A 17,377-nucleotide genomic window follows, 5' to 3' on the forward strand; every position below is an offset into this window, starting at 1 on the left:
CAATGTCATAAAACAATATGTGTACCACTGTTCAATGAGAAACTGTTTGTTCTGTAAACCTTCACCTGAAGCACAATTAAAAAAAAATAGGACCAGTTAAAAAAAAAAAAGGGTGTCTGGGGGCCATACTCTTGAGGTTTCTCCAGTCTCCATCAGGCCGGTAAGTTTTATTGTGAGTTAGAATTTTGTTCTACATTTTTCTCCAGCTCTGTCTGGGACTCTGTTGTAATCCTTCAGACATGAGTACTTTTAAATTCTCCCCAAGAGATTCTGAGATGCAACTAGGGGTAGATTCCCTGCTGTGGTGTCCTGGCTAACCACAAAATAATAGGTGGGGCAGGGCTTCAACTGAAGTACTCACCTGCTGTCTGCTGCTCTGTTAGCACTCGTGGACAAGGACTATTTGGAGGGAAATACCCACCATGAGAGTTTGAACACTGAAAGCAGTGGTCTTCAAAGTGTGGTCCTGGACCAGCAGAATCAGCATCACCTCAATAGAAACGTACATTCCGATGCCTCACCAAGACCTCCTGAACCGGAGTCTCTGGGGGTAGGCTGCAGTCTGTTTTAACACATCCTCTGGGTGATTCTCATGCTTGGGCACCTTATAGCGGTGTGGACCCCATGCTGAGTGCATCCTAACAGCCTTAGGTACAAGCCCACAGAGATTTTAAGAGTGATCAGCTCTATTTCGACTGAAGTGAGGGTTAAAGAAACAAAATCTAAAGCGGGGAAATACAGAACAGAATTACAATCTCTCACAGTATCCAGACTTTCTGGAGCCGCAGAGGCTAGATAAACCCCTGAAAAGATTGCCCTGATATAATCTTTACACCTTAAATGAAAAATATTCCCGGAAGTCCTTTTAAAACCAAACAATAGTTTAGCTCAGTTAGTAAAAAATGTCTGCCTTGACATAACAAAATTTATTAAGAAAACGTTCTGCATCCTACTTTGGTGGGTGGTGTCTGGAGTCTTAAAAGCTAGTGAGCAGCCATCTGAGATGCATCAATTGGTTCCAACCCACCTGGAGTAAAGGAGAATGAAGAACACCAAAGACACAAGGCAAATATTAGCCCAAGAGACAGAAAGGGCCACACCAGAGACTTCATCAGCCTGAGACCAGAAGAACTAGATGGTGCCCGGCTACCACCAATGACCAACCTGACAGGGAACACAACAGAGAGTCCCGGATGGATCAAGAGAAAGGTGAGGTGCAGAACTCAAATTCTAGTAAGAAGACCAGACTTAATGGTCTGACTGAGACTGGAGGAACCCCAGAAAGGATGGCCCCCAGAATCTCTGTCAACCCAAAACTAAAACAATTTCTGAGGCCAACTCTTCAGACAGGGATTGAACTAGACCGTGGGACGTAAAGGGATATTCGTGAGGAGTGTGCCTCTTAGCTCAAGTAGATACATGAGACTAAATGGGCAGCTCCTGTCCGGAGGTGAGATGAGAAGGCAGAGAGGGTCAGGAGCTGGCTGAATGGACATGGGAAATCCAGGGTGGAAAGGAAGAGTGTGCTGTCACAGTATAGGGAGAGCATTTAGGGTCACATAACAATGTATTTATAAATTTTTGTATGAGAGACTAAATTGAATTGTAACTTTCACTTAAACTACAACAATAAAAAAAGAAAAAGAAAAAAAAAAGTCTGCCTTGAACATTGTGCTCTTTTAAAGAACTGTCTATATGGGATCAAATTGACAACTCAAAAGATTAGATAGGAACCTTAGGGGGCAGTGAGTTTATGTTAATGAGGGAGGAATAACTCAGAAAAGGAGAGTGAGAATGGTGGCACAACTTGAAGAATTTAATCAATGTCACTGAATTGTACATGTAGAAACTGTTGAATTGGTGTCTGTTCTGCTGTGTATATTCTCCACAACAATAAAATAAAATAAAATATTTTTTTAAAAAAGCAGCAGCAAACTCTCACATCAAATAGTGCCTGAACTGGGTATTTCATTCTTGTACTTCTTAACTAGAATCTCAAGCTAACTATGGTTCCCAGATGTTTTCCATTAATTAATTTGTTTATTGAAAAATTCATGTACATCCCAGACAAGTAAAGCACTATCGAAGAAGAAGAATAAAGCAGGAGGACCTGCACTACCTACTTCAGAACTACTATACAGCTAAGACTGTCAAAACAGCCTAGCACTGGTACAACAACAGATACACTGACCAATGGAACAGAATTGAGAACCCAGATGTAAATCCAGCCACCTACGGTCACCTGATCTTCAACAAGGGCCCAAAGTCCATCAAATGGGGAAAAGACAGTGTTTTGAACAAATGGTGCTGGCAAAACTGGATAGCTATCTGCAAAAAAATGAAACAGGACCCATACCTCACACCATACACAAAAACTAATTCAAAATGGATCAAAGACCTAAATATAAAATCAAAACATATTAAGATCATAGAAGAAAAAATAGGATCAACAGTAGAGGCCCTAATACATCGCATTAACAGGGTACAAATCATAACTAACAACACACAAACTCCAGAAGATAAGCTAGATAACTGGGATCTTCTAAAAATTAAACACTTATGCTCATCAAAAGACTTCACCTAGAGAGTAAAAGAGAACCCACAGACTGGGAAAAAAATTTTGGCTATGAGAAATCTGACAAAGTTCTAATCTCTAAAATCTACAGGGAACTCCAACACCTCTACAACAAGAAAACAAATAATCCAATTAAAAAATGGGCAAACGAACAGACAGCTCCACCAAAGAAGACATTCAAGCGGCTAACAGACATGTGAGGAAATGCTCTCAATCACTAGCCATCAGAAAAATGCAAATCAAAATCACAATGAGATACCATCTCACCCCGACATTACTGGCACGAATCGAAAAAACAGAAAATAGTAAATGTTGGAAAGGCTGCGAGGAGTTTGGAACTCTTATGTACTGCTGGTGGGAATGCAAAATGGTACAACCTCCTTAGAAAGCTAGAAATAGAAATACCATATGATCCAGCAATCTCACTCCTAGGGAAATATCCTAAAGAAATAAGAACCATCACATGAATAAACATATGTACACCCATGTTCACTGCAGTATTGTTCACAATATCAAAAAGATGGAAACAACCTAGATGCCCATCAACAGATGAATGGATGAAGAAACTATGGTACATACACACAATGGAGTACTACGAAAAGATACAGAACAATGATGAATCTGTAAAGCATCTCACAACATGGATGAATCTGGAGGGCATTATGCTGAGTGAAATAATTACGAAAGGACAAATATTGTATGAGACCACTACCATAAAAACTCACGAAAAGGTTTACACACAAAAAGAAACAATCTTTGATGGTTATGAGGGAGGGGAGGGTGGGGTTGGAAAAACACTAAAGAGACAATAGATAAGTGGTAACTCTGGTGAAGGGTGAGACAGTACACAATACTGGGGAAGCCAGCACAACTTGTCCAAGGCAAGGTCATGGAAGCTCCATAGACACAGCCAAACTCCCTGAGGGACCGAATTACTAGGCTGAGGGCTGTGGGGACCATGGTCTTGGGGAACATCTAGCTCAATTAGCATAACATAGCTTATAAAGAAAATGTTCTACATTCTACTTTGGTGAGTAGCGTCTGGGATCTTAAAAGCTTGTGAGTGGCAATCTAAGATACTCCACTGGTCTCACCCCGTCTGGAGCAAGGGAGAATGAAGAAAACTGAAGACACAAGGGAAAGATTAGTCCAAAGGATTAATGGCCATAACTACCACAGCCTCCACCAGACTGAGTCCAGCACAACTAGATGGTGCCTGGCTACCACCATGGACTGCTCTGACAGGGATCACAATGGAGGGTCCCGGAGAGAGCTGGAGAAAAATGTGGAAGAAAATTCTAACTCACAAAAAAAGATCAGATTTGCTGGCCTGACAGGGATTGGAGAAACCCCCAGAATATGGCCCCTGGACACTCTTCTAGCTCAGTAATGAAGTCACTCCCGAGGTTCCCCCTTCAGCCAAAGATTAGACAGGCCCATAAAACAAAACAAGACTAAAGGGGCACACCAGCCCAGGAGCAAGGACTGGAAGGCAGGAGGAGCCAGGAAAGCCGGTAATAGGGAACCCAAGGTCGAAAGGGGAGAGCATTGACATGTCGTGGGGTTGTTAACCAATGTCATAAAACAGTATGTGCATTATTTAATGAGAAACTAGTTTGTTCTGTAAACCTTCATCTAAAGTACAATAAAAAAAACATTCTAACTCACAAAAAAAGACCAGACTTACTGGCCTGACAGAGACTGGAGAAACCCCCAGAATATGGACCCTGGACACTCTTCTAGCTCAGTAATGAAGTCACTCCTGAGGTTCACCCTTCAGCCAAAGATTAGATAGGCCCATAAAACAAAACTAAAACAAGACTAAAGGGGCACACCAGCCCAAGGACAAGGACTAGAAGGCAGGAGGAAACAGGAAAGCTCGCAAAAGGGAACTCAAGTTTGAGAAAGGGAGAGTGTTGACATGTCTTGGGGTTGGTAACCAATGTCACAAAACAATATGTGCACTAATTGTTTAATGAGAAGCTAGTTTGTTCTGTATACCTTCATCTAAAGGACAATAATAATAAAAGAAAAATTAATGTATGAACGTAGTAAAAATTTCACACAGTCCATAACAGGATATCATGAAAAGTCGGTCTTCCCACCCTAGGCCCCTAATCTTGCTCCCCAGAGGCAAACACTGCTAGAAGTGTCTTGTGGATTCTTCCAGAGCTCTTCTGTGAATTCACACCCTATGTCTCTGGAAACATACAACGCACTGGAAGCCTGGTATAGTTTTCCCACTTGACAGCATATTATGGAATTCAAACATACCTACATTTTCGTAATACACACTGAGTGTATAATAATTTATTGAGCCAGGTTCCTACTGATGGGCATTTAGATGGCTCCCCATCTCCTGTTTCCATATGTGATGCTGCGTTTAACATCTTTGTCTGTGCATCTTTATATAAACGGCTGAGTATTGAGATTTCCAGACTTGTGGATTTCATAGACCGATTTAAAAATGTCTAAGGGCTGACATAAAGCTGTCTGTTTTTTATTTTGCCACTGAAGGGCATTTTTATAAATGTTAACTATCATTTATCATCACTATTGTTTCACAAAGTAAAATCACTGGAACACCTAAATCTTAGAAAAGGCAAAAGAAAAAGAATAGATTAAATGCAATTAGTCTTGTAGGAAACTCACTTCATTGTCTTCATGTTGCTTGTGTTACTGTGGACTAGAGAAAACTTCATTATGACTGGTTTTTAACGTGGTTCTTCAAGGGAAAGAACGGATTATATTCTCCAGGGAGACGGGGTTATAAACGTACACTCCCCTGCCACATTCCAGACACCCACTCACCAACGGCCCAGGCCATGCATGTGTTTTCTGGAGGTGCTCCATTGGGTTCCCTCCCTTCTGTTTCCAATTACATCCGATTTCTCAGGCCTCCATTTTCTTTAGGTGGGTCGGATAGAACTTCGTTGAGAAGGTAATTCTAATGGTGCCTAATGAGACCAGCAAGCGACTTGGGCAGCTGTTTTGTTTCCAAAGAAATCCATAAGCAGGTGTCCATCCATGTTGAGGGAAGTAAACAGATGACTTATTTTGCTCTAATAAATGCCATCTGCCCTGTAAGTAGATCGTGACCTCGTCTGTTATCCAGGTGTTAAGATGCCTGGGAAACAGGCTGGACCCTGTGTATGAGTGTGACTTCCCTGCCTCACTAAAGGCACCTGGTTTTCTAATCTCTTATGGGAAATTGATGTTGTTGCTGTTGGGTGCCGCAAAGTCGATTTTGACTCATAGCGACCCCATGTGACAGAGAAGAACTTTCCCATAGGGCTTTCTAAGCTGTAATCTTTACAGGAGTAGATCGCCTGGTCTTTTTCTCCCTCGGAGTCGCTGGGTGGGTTCGAACCACCAACCTTTTGGTTAGCAGCCGAGAGCTTAACCATTTGCACCACCAGGGCTCCTTTATTGGAGAGTAAACCCGTGCCCAAGGGCCACAGTGTCAGTTGGCATCAGCTGGCATGCTCCTTCAAGCCCTGGCTACAAAGAGCCTTGCTGAGATCAAGCGAGGGAGCAGGCCCTGACAGTGTGAATTTGGGGCAGTGTGAGGTCAGACTAAGGCAGAAATCCCCCAAGCCACTGCCTCAAGCAGCTTTGCATCAGAATCCTGTTTTCTTTGCTTGCCCTGCAGCTTTGCATTAGAATCCAGTTTCCTTTGCTTGGTTTGCTCCCCCCGCCCCCCCCCCAACACACAGCTTTGCATTAGAATCCTGTTTTCTTTGACCTCGTGATGCCTGAAGTTATATGTAAATCCCGTTGTGCCTGTGTAGTATGATTAAGAATGTTGCTGATGTAATTTGTATGAACTTTCTACTTGTAAATTCCTTAAAAGTAACTTTTCTCCTCCCCCTTGGGGAGCAGTCTTGGCAGCAGCAGCTCCTACTGACTCCCTTCCTTGCACAACAAAATAAAGGTGACTTTTCTGCTCTCCCACCTTAGTCTCTCATTCATTGGCCAATCTGAGTCATGCCAAGCACAACCTGGGGTTTCCACCCAGTAACAAGACAGTTATAAATCCAACTCTTCCACATCTGCTCATGGGATAGTGAGTAAGACGCTTCAGTTATCTGGGCCTCAGTTTCCTCGTCTGCAAAGGTGTCCAGGGGGTTCCAGTGTGTGGCCAGCTCTGAGAACCAGCGGCATGGAGCCGTACACTGCCACAGTACCGGTCAGGCATTGGGAGGACATGGGGCACTGGGCAGCCAGTAGCAGCTGTAGGAATCTGCAGGTGGCTGGCTGTCCAGTGGCAGCTGTTAGAAAAACAGCATTGGCATCAGAAACTGCCCTTCCACTTCAGTCCAATGGGGAACACTTGGCCCTCATCCTCGGACCCCTCCTTACCTTTCCAGCACCAGCTCCAGTAACGAACTTTAGCCCCAGCACCCACTCCTCTCTGGAGTAAGCACCCCTAGAGGGTAACTGCTTAGTCTGCCTTCCAGAGAGGACCTGCTTGGGTGACAGAATAGAATTGTGCTCCATGGGGTTTTCAATGGCTGGTTTTTCAGAAGTAGATCACCAGGCCTTTCTTCTGTGGCATCTCTGGGTGGACTCAAACCTCCAACCTTTTGGTTAGCAGCCAAGCATGTTAACTGTTTGCACCACCCAGGGACTGTCATGAGCTGACCACCAATGACACAGCAGGCAGGGCTGCTAGAGCTGGACCACTTCCACCTCTGCTAGGCTCCTCTACTGGGCCATTTCTGCTCTGGGACTGCCCATGGTTCTGGCCGAGACTCTCTCTAATGCTCTTCCTTCACCTCTCCTTCCACAGGGTCAGACCTGCACTGTGGGCTGAGGCCGCCTCGCCTGTGCCTACTCCCTCTCCCCTTTATGCATCACGACTTTACATCCAATGAGCCGCCTGCACATCTAATTCCAGTGTGGCATCTACTTCTCATAGGAACCGAACCCGTACAGAGTTCAGTGTGGATTCTGGCTCAGGACCTGTAATGTGGTTGCTGTCGCTGTTAGGTGCCATCGAGTAGACCCCATGTGAGAAAGTAGAACTGCCCCTTGGGGTTTCCTAAGCTGTAATCTTTAGAAGAGCAGATCACCAAGTCTCTTCTCCCACAGTCGCTGGTGGGTTTGAACTGCCGACCATTCAGTGAGCAGCTGGAGTGCTTAACCTTTGCGCCACCAGGGCTCCTTTTGTAATGTGGGCAAGTCCCTAAATACAGGGATGGTTTCAAAAGACCTGGGGTGGCCACAAACATGAAAAGTATCCCCAAAGTCCCACCCCAAGCAGCAGTTGACCCAATCTCTCTCTCCCCATAAGACACCAATACCCCTAGCTCTCTGCTCTCTCCCTTTCCTCTCTCTTCTAAGATCTTTTCTCTCCTTTTCTGGATCTTTCCATCATGCCCTTTCTGATCTAAATGTAACCCATTACCCTGAGCAAAACTATAAAGATCTGGGAGCATACCAATCAGGCAATCCACCCATCAATCCTGCCAGAGGACAGGCTTCCTTTTTGGTTAATATTTTTGTTTCTGTCCCATGGACACCAACTAAATAATTAGACTACCTTGCCTTAATAACTCACTTTTTGAGCTAATACTAAGCATCCTTTAAACCACGTGCCATCAAGTTAACCCCAACTCATAGCAACCCCATGTATAACTGTACTCCATGGCTGAGTACACTCAATGGCCAACTTTTCGGAAACAGATTGCCAGGCCTTTCTTTCAAGGTGCCTCTGGGTGGACTTGAACCTCCAACCTTTTGGTTAGCACCCAAGAGTGTTAACTGTACCACTCAGGGGCTGCCAGCACCTCTTGGTTGTATATAGAAATCAAAGTCCAGGAAATTGCTCATAATTTGCCCAGAGGAACCTAAGAAAGGAGCTTCTTGACCAGCCGTGCTCCCTTGCCCACTTTCAGGGGGTCTGCCTTAGAGGCTTTTGTTTCCGTTTAGCTCTGGCCCCCCCTCCCCAGCTGTCCTTACTATCAGACAACGGCAGCAAGTGGTCAGGCCTCCAGCCTTAAGTGTGGAGACGTGCCCAACGCCAGGTTGGAGGAGGACTCCCCTCTCCTGCGGCTCCTGCCCCCACCACCCAGCACGTTGGCCCCAAGCCTGGGCTTCCATCTTTTGTTCAGTTGCATCAGCCAAGCTAGGAGTCTAGGAGCGCCAGCAGAGTCCTCACCAATCCCCATCAGGGGGCACAAATCCTCCTTCCATGGGCCCAGCCGGTCACAGAGGCTGCCCCGCAATGCACATTAACAGACACGGAAGGGGGGCTTTCTCCCAGTAGAGGGGTCATGTGATACCAGGGGGAAGGGGTGAACTAGCGCAGGCTCCAGTGGCTCGGGTGGAGGCGGCCGTGGCCTTGAGAACCGCAGGCATACTGTTTTCTTTTGTTACCCCTTTTTTCTTTGATGGCCCTTCAATGCTGCTGCCAGCTCCACTGTGTGAATGACAATCCCAGTCCCTCATCGGCCCCCGAGACGGAAAACAGGAAAGGACAAGGGGTGTTACTTTTGAGACCATGTTATTAATGACTCCCAGGGCCTTCCAGCGGTGGCTGGGGGCCAAGCTCCGAGAAGCAGGATTCCTGCCCTGAGGTTGTATTTGCCTGTGTGGATCTTCGATTAATAGGTTAGAAGGAAAAGAAAAAGACTCTCAGACTCAGGGCTTCACTTTGGAGGCAGCATTCTCAAGCCCCCACAGGACTCTTGTGTGGAAGGAGGCACCTGATTCTGCAGAGGCAGACACTAATGCTCAGAATGACTCAGAAACTTACCCAAGGTCACACAGCTAGTAAGGGGCAGGACCCAGACTGGAACTCGGGTCTCTGATTCTAAGCAAAGCAGACTGCTCCTCCAGCCCCCCAGAAATGGATTAAGGAGAAAAGAATGTTTCAACCAAGGTCTGTGCTTTAAGCAAATATGGATTTGTTGTTATTTTTAAAATATAATAGGAACAAGCACATGCTGAAGATATCTGAAAATACCATTTATGCTCATCACTATTTTTTAACTGTTTGCTATCAGACATGCTACCAAGTTTAATTATTTAACACACTAATAAAGAAGTATATTATTGTTTTAAAAAGAACAACAACAAGCACACAAATTCCCCTCCCCCCTTCCCTGCCATGCCAGGCACTGTTGAAAGCCCTTCATGGGAGATGACACAGTGAACCCGTATAAGGCAGGCTCAGGTCATTTCCAAATGTTACATGTGAGCAATGCTCTAGTTTTTACTTTCAAAGCAAAGCTCTCTCTATCCCTCCTTTGTATTAAATAATAAACAACCCAGGACTGTCCAGACCCATGCCTTAATTGCTTTAATCATGGCCTAATCCGTGCCCAGAGCCCTGGTGGTGCAGTGGTTAAGTGCTCTGCTGCTAACCAAAAGGTCAGCAGTTCAAACCCACCAGCCACTCCACAGGAAAAAGATGTGGCAGTCTGCTTTTGTAAAGATTACAGCCTTGGAAACCCTATGAGGCAGTTCTGCTCTGTCCTATAGGGTTGCTATGAGTTGTAATTGACTCAACGATTCAGCTGTGAATTGGGGATAGCAATAGTTGCCTACCTTCTTGTTGAAGTATAATCATGGACCAGCAGCATCGGCATCACCCAGAAGCTTTCAGAGATGTAGAATCTCAGCCTCCAAGGCCAGACCTGCTGAATCAGAGTCTACATTTTAACCGGATCCCCAGGGAATTCATATGCACATTAAATTTTGAAAATCCCTGCCCTAGGATTCCCATTTGGATTAAATAGAAGGTAAAGTTCCTGGCACATTATTGATCTCAATAAAGGTTAGTTCTCTTCTCCCACCCTTCCTTTCTGCCCTTAAACCCAAAAAGAAAAAACCAAACCCATTGCTGCCGAGTCAGTTCCAACTCATAGTGACACTATAGAACAGAGTAGAACTGCCCCATAGGGTTTCCAAGAAGCTGATGGTGGATTCGAACTGCTGACATTTTGGTTAGCAGCCGAGGCTCTTAACCACTGCACCACCAGGGCTCCTTTCTGCCCTTAGGAAGGTAGAAACTCTGCCCTCCCCCTAATGTGCCATCTTGTTAAACCCTGAGGTGTTAGTGGCTGTAACAGTTGCCTCAGTGCCTGCACTTTATACACATAATCTCATTTAATTTTCACAGTGACTCTCTGCAATAGATGTTATTATCACCATGTTACAGACGAAGAGGCAGATGTTCAGAGAAGTCCCATGACTTGTCCACGTTCACCATGACTGAGCCAGAACTAAAGACCAAGTCTGTCTGGCACCACTGCATTTGTTCTAACCACCCCACTCCCTTTCTGATTAACCCTGCCACAGTCTGGAATCCTGGGGTTCAAAAAGCCACACCTGCTCATACATTCATTCATTCACTTGCCCGTTCACTACTTCCGTAGACTGTGAGCCTTCTTTATGAGCTAGTGTGGTGAGATGCTGCGTCATCCTCCATAAGCGTAGCTACTCTGGGTCCATCTGGATACTCCAGACAAAGCCAGAACTTGAACTTGAAAATGCAAAAACTTTCCTGAGTTGCAAATTTACGGGAAATCTTGGCCGCCTGATTTGCATTTTTGGCAGCGTCCTTCTGCCCACTCGGCTGCTGAGATCACTCTATTTTCTCATTCACAAGCTTAACCAGGCGAGGCAGTGGGACAGTAACTGCAAGCTAAGCGGTGACCTTTGCTGAAAAGAATGGCCAGCCGCCTCAGCACTACTTGAGAGGAATTCCCCAAGAGTAGCAAGCGAGGAAGCTGGCAGCATGTCTGAAAGCATGTTCCTTTGCTGCTCAAAATCTCCCATCTGTACTTGGGAGTTCTTGTTTCTAGCTGCATCCATGCTAGCTTCCCTTTCCCGGGCAAGGCCTTTGCTCCGGGATATCCCAGCCATTTCTTGCCTGCAGGCAAGTGGCAGGAGAGGTGGCGGTGGGATCTAACAACTTCATCTGGAGGGAGGGAGGCTGGAGCCAAGGCCGGGGCAGGAAGGAAGCCCACAGTGAAGCAGCTACTAGAAACTGCTGAGGATGCAGCACTAGAAATGGGTTTTTATGACTGTAATAGCATCATGGCTGAGCACTTGTCTGACAAATTATAAACGTATGTTTATTTTCTCCTAACAAAAGTTAATACAACCTCCTTCCACATACTGTGCTGGGGGTCCCCAATACCACCCCCACATTCAGAGATTTCATAGAAGGCCCTGTGGGTCTCAGCATAGAGTTATACTCAAGGCTAAGATTTCTTAACAGCAATGGAATAAGGAGCCCTGGTGGCTCAACAGTTAAACACTTGGCTGCTAACCAAAAGGCTGGCAGTTCGAACACACCCAGCCACTCCACAGTAGAAAGACCTGGCGATCTGCTCCCGTAAAGGTAACAGCCTAGGAAACCCTATGAGGCGGTTCTACTCTGTCACATGGGGTCGCTAGGAGTCAGAATCAATCTGATGGCACACAACAACGGTAAGGAGATCCAGCAGGGTGCTAAGGGAAAAAGACATAGGAAGAGTCTGGAGGAGTAGAGCCACAGGTTTCTGTATACTCTATCCTTCCCATGAGGCGCCACACAAAAGAGCACTCTTCCCCAGCAATGGAAATGCTACAACATGTGTGTGATGCCTCTGTCCAGGAGAGTCCGTTAGAGACTCAGTGCTCGAGGCTTTGTATTGGGTGCTGGTCATGTAGGCACCCTTTGCCTAGCACATACCAAAATTTCAGAAGGAAAGCGAGCGTTTAGCATGAACCACATTATTTGTACAAACACTCTAAGCACAGTGAGCCACCCTTATCAACTAGGGAATGATTCAAGCGCCACGTTCCCAGGAGCCAGTCAATGCAAGCAGGTCTTTCTAAAGAAAGCTCTTTCAAGCCAGCTGTGCTAACTCCTTCCTACACACAACACACACCCTCGTTCCATGGCCACTGTTAGCAATTCCATGTGTTGCCCTCTTCTTTTTTTAAGCTTTTTAAAAAATATCATACAATCTTGTGATATGAATTTAAACTACACAGACGTCCATAATTCTGTATTCTGCTTTGTCACTTGATACCATAATTTGTAATAGCTGAATTCATGCAAGCATTCGAGCAGCCATTTATTAAATGAGTAATACTCCCTTTAGTAGATGTACTGTAGCTTACTATAACACATGGTTGTCGCCTTAATTACCACTTGTGCACCTGTTGTATGAAGCCTGAAAAACTAGGCTAGTTCTAATTTCTAAAGAGTGGAGGCAAATGGGTTTTAGGTACATCTGACAAATCAGCTTGTTGCCAACCCCAGGCCTAGAAAAGATTCTAGAATGGATTATTAAATGGGTGACCTGGGAACACTTGGAAAAGACACAGTATTCATTAGGAACCAGCAGCACAGATTAATAATAATTTACCTCACTGCCCACCAGGAAAACTTTATTTACATTATCCCCTTTAATCCTCGCAGCAAATTGGTAGGATAGAAATATTATTCGCATTTTACAGCTGAGGAAACGGAGGCTCAAAGAGGTTAAGTGACTTGCCCAAGGCCACACAGCGTTTAAGTGACTCAAGGGCAGACCAATCCACAAAGCCCGATCGCTTAGCCATTGCACTAAGAGCATCCTCAACTTGCTTTCTTTCCAACAGGATACACCAGGCAGCACCTGAATCAGGAAAACGTAACCGACACAGTGGAACCGGATGTCAGAGAGATAACTGACAAGGTTGCTCCTAATTTCCTTGACATTCCATCCAATGGGTGGATTCCAAATGGTTGCAAAATAGCCATGTCAAGCCACAGCCCTCAGACACGTCACCCCCTCAGCAGGACTTACTGATTCACAGGCCTGACTACTGATGACTAAGCTCATGAGTGATCTGGAAGAAGACAGGGAGGCAGGCTGTCCCCCAGCCCTTTCCTATCAGCCCCCAGCACTGTGCCGGGTGTGATGTGTTATCCACTCAGATGGACACAGGCCAGCTGAGGGACCCCTCTGCAGGGATACTGCTGACCTCTCCCCTCCCACCCTGGGCCCATCTCCATACATGGGTGGCCTTTATCCACTCCAAAAAGTGAAGAAGGCTTTCCTTTCTTTGCTCAACTTTCTTTTTTTATTTTTCCCATACAAAAATTTGTACATACATGGCTATATGATCCTAATTGCTCTCCCCATACTGTGACAGCACACTCCTCCTTTCCACCCGATTCACCATGTCCATTCAACCAGCTCCTAACTTTCTCTGCCTTCCCATCTCACCTCCAGACAGAAGCTGCCCATTTAGTCTCTTGTATCTACTTGAGCTAAGAGGCACACTCCTCACGAGTATCCCTTTATGTCCCACAGTCTAGTCCAATCCCTGTCTGAAGAGTTGGCCTCAGAAATTGTTTTAGTTCTGGGATGTTAGAGAATCTGGGGGTCATGCTTTCCGGGGTTCCTCCAGTCTCAGTCAGACCACTAAGTCTGGTCTTTTTACTAGAATTTGAGTTCTGCACCCCACTTTTCTCCTGCTCCATCTGGGACTCTCTGTTGTATTCCCTGTCAGGGCAGTCATTGGTGGTAGCTGGGCACCATCTAGTTCTTCTGGTCTCAGGGTGATGAAATCTCTGGTTTATGTGGCCCATTCTGTCTCTTGGGCTAATACTTTCCTTGTGTCTTTGGTGTTCTTCATTCTCCTTTACTCCAGGTGGTTGGGACAAATTGATGCATCTTAGATGGCCGCTTCTCTGCTCAACTTTTTAATAAAAAATCAGATGGGAATATTTGAACCCACAATGAGGAATGAAAACAGTATTCAGTTAATTCCACAGTTAAGTAAACATAACAATGCACATCAAACTACAGCTACATTACCAAGAGGTGCCATTGGTACTTTCCAGCCCCTCCTCATTATATTGCTGATGGGAAACTTAGCTGCACTTGGCGCTCTCCTTTGCTCCAATTCAGCCCAGACGCCCCTTCATCACTGATGACACACTTGCATTAATCCCCTTTGGGTCTTCCAGTTGCACTGCTCTGCCCCAGGAACACACTTCCCTAGACCTCAGACTGTCTAAACTTGGTTCCCATAGTATGGAATTTAAAGGAGTGTGCTCTTTTAAAGAACTACCTATATGGGATCAAATTGACAACAGCAACTTGAAAGGTTAGATAGGAAGCTTAGGGGGCAGTGTGATTATGTTAATGATGGAAGAATAACTCAGAAAAATAAAAACGTTGCTATCCATTCCAACTCATAGCAACCTTATAGGACAGAGTAGAACTGCCCCATAGAGTTTCCAAAGCTGTAAATCTTTACAGAAGTGGACTGCCACATCTTTCTCCCGTGGAGCAGCTGGTGGGTTCGAACCACTGACTTTTCAGTTATCAGCCAAGCGCTTAACCACTGCACCACCGAGGTGAGAATGGCTGCACAGCTCAAAGATTGTAATTCATGTCACTGAATTGTACATGGAGAAATTGTTGAATTGGTGTATGTTCTGCTGTGTATATTTTCAACAACAACAAAAATAAAATAAATTGTTAAGAAATTAAAAAAATATAAAGACACACTGAAAAAGAAAAAGACAATTGGAGAAGTGTTACTCATCACCCTTATTCCAAAACAATTAGGCATTGTCCTATACGGTAAATGATTGGACAGCCACATTTTTTCAGGCAGAGTTCAATTTTTATGCTTCATTATCATAGTCATGTGCATACGGCTATACAGTGTAAAAATCTAGCTCTATTAAAAAAATACCATGTATCTAAAAGAAAATATAAAGGCTTATGCTCCCGGTTTCCACCCTACCCAAGGCTCTCTGCTAGATGCCTGTCCCAGGATGCCTTCTCTTTCACTCTATTTAGTCATCCTTGATTTTTTCTGTCCTCTAAGACTTCGCTAAGTGGCCCTGGTGGTGCAATGGTTAAGCACTCAGCTGCTATCCAAAAGATTGGCAAGTCAAACCTACTCAGCCTTTCCCCAGGAGAAAGATCTGGTGATCTGCTTCCATAAAGATTATAGCCTAGAAAACCCTATGGGGCAGTTCTACTCTGTCACATGGGGTGACCATGAGTTGAAAATTGACTTGATGGCACCCAACAACAACGTTTCACTGCCTGTGGCTATCCGCTTTGATACAGTTCTAGAAAGGATTCTGAAATATCTTGCCTTTGAGTGGGAAGACCACCTTTCCAACTGGGGTCTGTCTTGCACAAGGTTCTTTTGGTTGCAGGTAACACAATCCTAGGGCCAACCTTATGGGTGGGCAACCTGTGCAGTCACTCAGGACCCACACTTAGATCATCTTGCACCTTGTTTAATGCTCTGCTGCCACCATCTTAAAATTCTTAAAAAGTTTTGAACAACAGGCCCCACAGTTTCATTTTGCACTAGGCCTTGCAAATTATGTAGCTGGTCCTGAGTAAAGCCATGGTGGTAACCTGAATGACCAGAGGAGATTTATTGGAAAGACAGGGGATGTCTCAGAGAATCCTAAGGCAAGACTGTGGTTAGGCCTCACAGGGCTGGAAGCAGGAAAACCAAAACGAGCCCAGGAGGCCCCTCTGTCTCTTTGTGTCTCCATTTGAGCTTTCATTTTTGGGTCTGTGCCTTATTCTCTGAGGGAGATAACATGGATGCCCACCTCATGCAAGATTTCATCTTGTTTGTTCCGGAATCTGTCCAGACTGAAACCAGCATTTCTCAGTCTCAATGGCCATTTTGTGGCACAGAGAATCTGATTGGCCCAGCTTGGGTCAGGTGTCCAGCCTGGTCCAATCAGTTCTGGCCAAGGGGGTGGGTCCCACAGTCCCAACATGGCTTCCATGTGGAGGCTGAAAGCACAAACTTGGATTCTGTGTGGAAGCAGAAAATAGAACCAGCAGCTGACAAAAACAAGTTTGCCTTGAAACTTCCTGTGAAGTACATTCAACAGCCCCATTTTCTGCAGCAGCCCAAAAATATCATTTAATCATTTCATATTCACTCCCATGAGCTTCCCTTCCAGGAAGGAGGTCCTCAAAATGCATGTGGTGATTGATTAGTTGACCTTTGACCTCAAGTCCATTTCCAGCAGAGCTGTTGACTTACTCTGTGCTCTGTGGAATTGGGGAAAATTTTATCCACCCTTATCATTTTATTTCTCCTCTTGTTCAAAACAAAACTTCTCAAGGAGGCTGGGAGTGTGAACAATAGAGATCTGTAAAAATGGCTGATCTGAAAAGAAGCTTCTCTCTTGCCCTTTATCTCACACACACATACGAATGTATATTTTCTGAGACTCTGTAAGCAAGCTATATATCTTTCACCCTTCAGAGCTTGATCCTTTGTAACTTGATGCACAGAATTCTCTTGGGGGCATTGAGAGTTCTGTGAGAGACAGACAGGAGCCTCTCCAAAGGAAGTTTATTAGGCTCGGGGAGATAAATCTTCTTCACTTCCTTCCTCTTGGTGCTGATTTCAAGGGAAGTGGTCCACAGTCTCCACAGGGAACAAAGGCGCTGTGTCTGAGAGGAGCCCCCCCACCCCCACCTCCCCTGCTTTATGAACCCCAACCTCATGGTCATTTCACAATGCATTTTTACACTCTCCAGCGGCTGCTCCCTAGCCTACATGGCTGCAGGGGACCCTTTTGCTCCCTCAGGGCTTGTGCCCCCTGCCCCTTCCTTCCAGCTCCAGAGGACAACCAGCCCCCAGCAGTAATACCAGCCAGACCTTCACTAATGCCATTGAGCAGCCCTGACAGATGCTGGGGAGGCAGAGTCCCCTCACCAAGAAAGTCTTTCCCCTCCCTCTGCCATCGTCTGAGGGGGCCTGGATCTTCTGGGAGGCAGGGTAGCCTACTGGGGTCATGGGCACAGG

General features: G+C 45.4%; 1 protein-coding gene across 1 annotated transcript in view; it reads right to left on the reverse strand.

Annotated features, from left to right (window-relative positions):
- Positions 1 to 10,428, reverse strand: part of MEAK7 (MTOR associated protein, eak-7 homolog) — a 58,986-nt gene extending 48,558 nt beyond the window's left edge. The window contains exon 1 of the mRNA XM_004377792.2: positions 10,130 to 10,428. The gene's annotated coding sequence lies outside the window, so the exon portion shown is untranslated. The remainder of the gene's footprint in view (positions 1 to 10,129) is intronic.
- Positions 10,429 to 17,377: the final 6,949 nt, after the last annotated feature.

The sequence above is a fragment of the Trichechus manatus genome, unplaced genomic scaffold (assembly GCF_000243295.1).
Source record: "Trichechus manatus latirostris isolate Lorelei unplaced genomic scaffold, TriManLat1.0 scaffold00053, whole genome shotgun sequence".
In the NCBI taxonomy this organism is placed as follows: domain Eukaryota; kingdom Metazoa; phylum Chordata; class Mammalia; order Sirenia; family Trichechidae; genus Trichechus; species Trichechus manatus.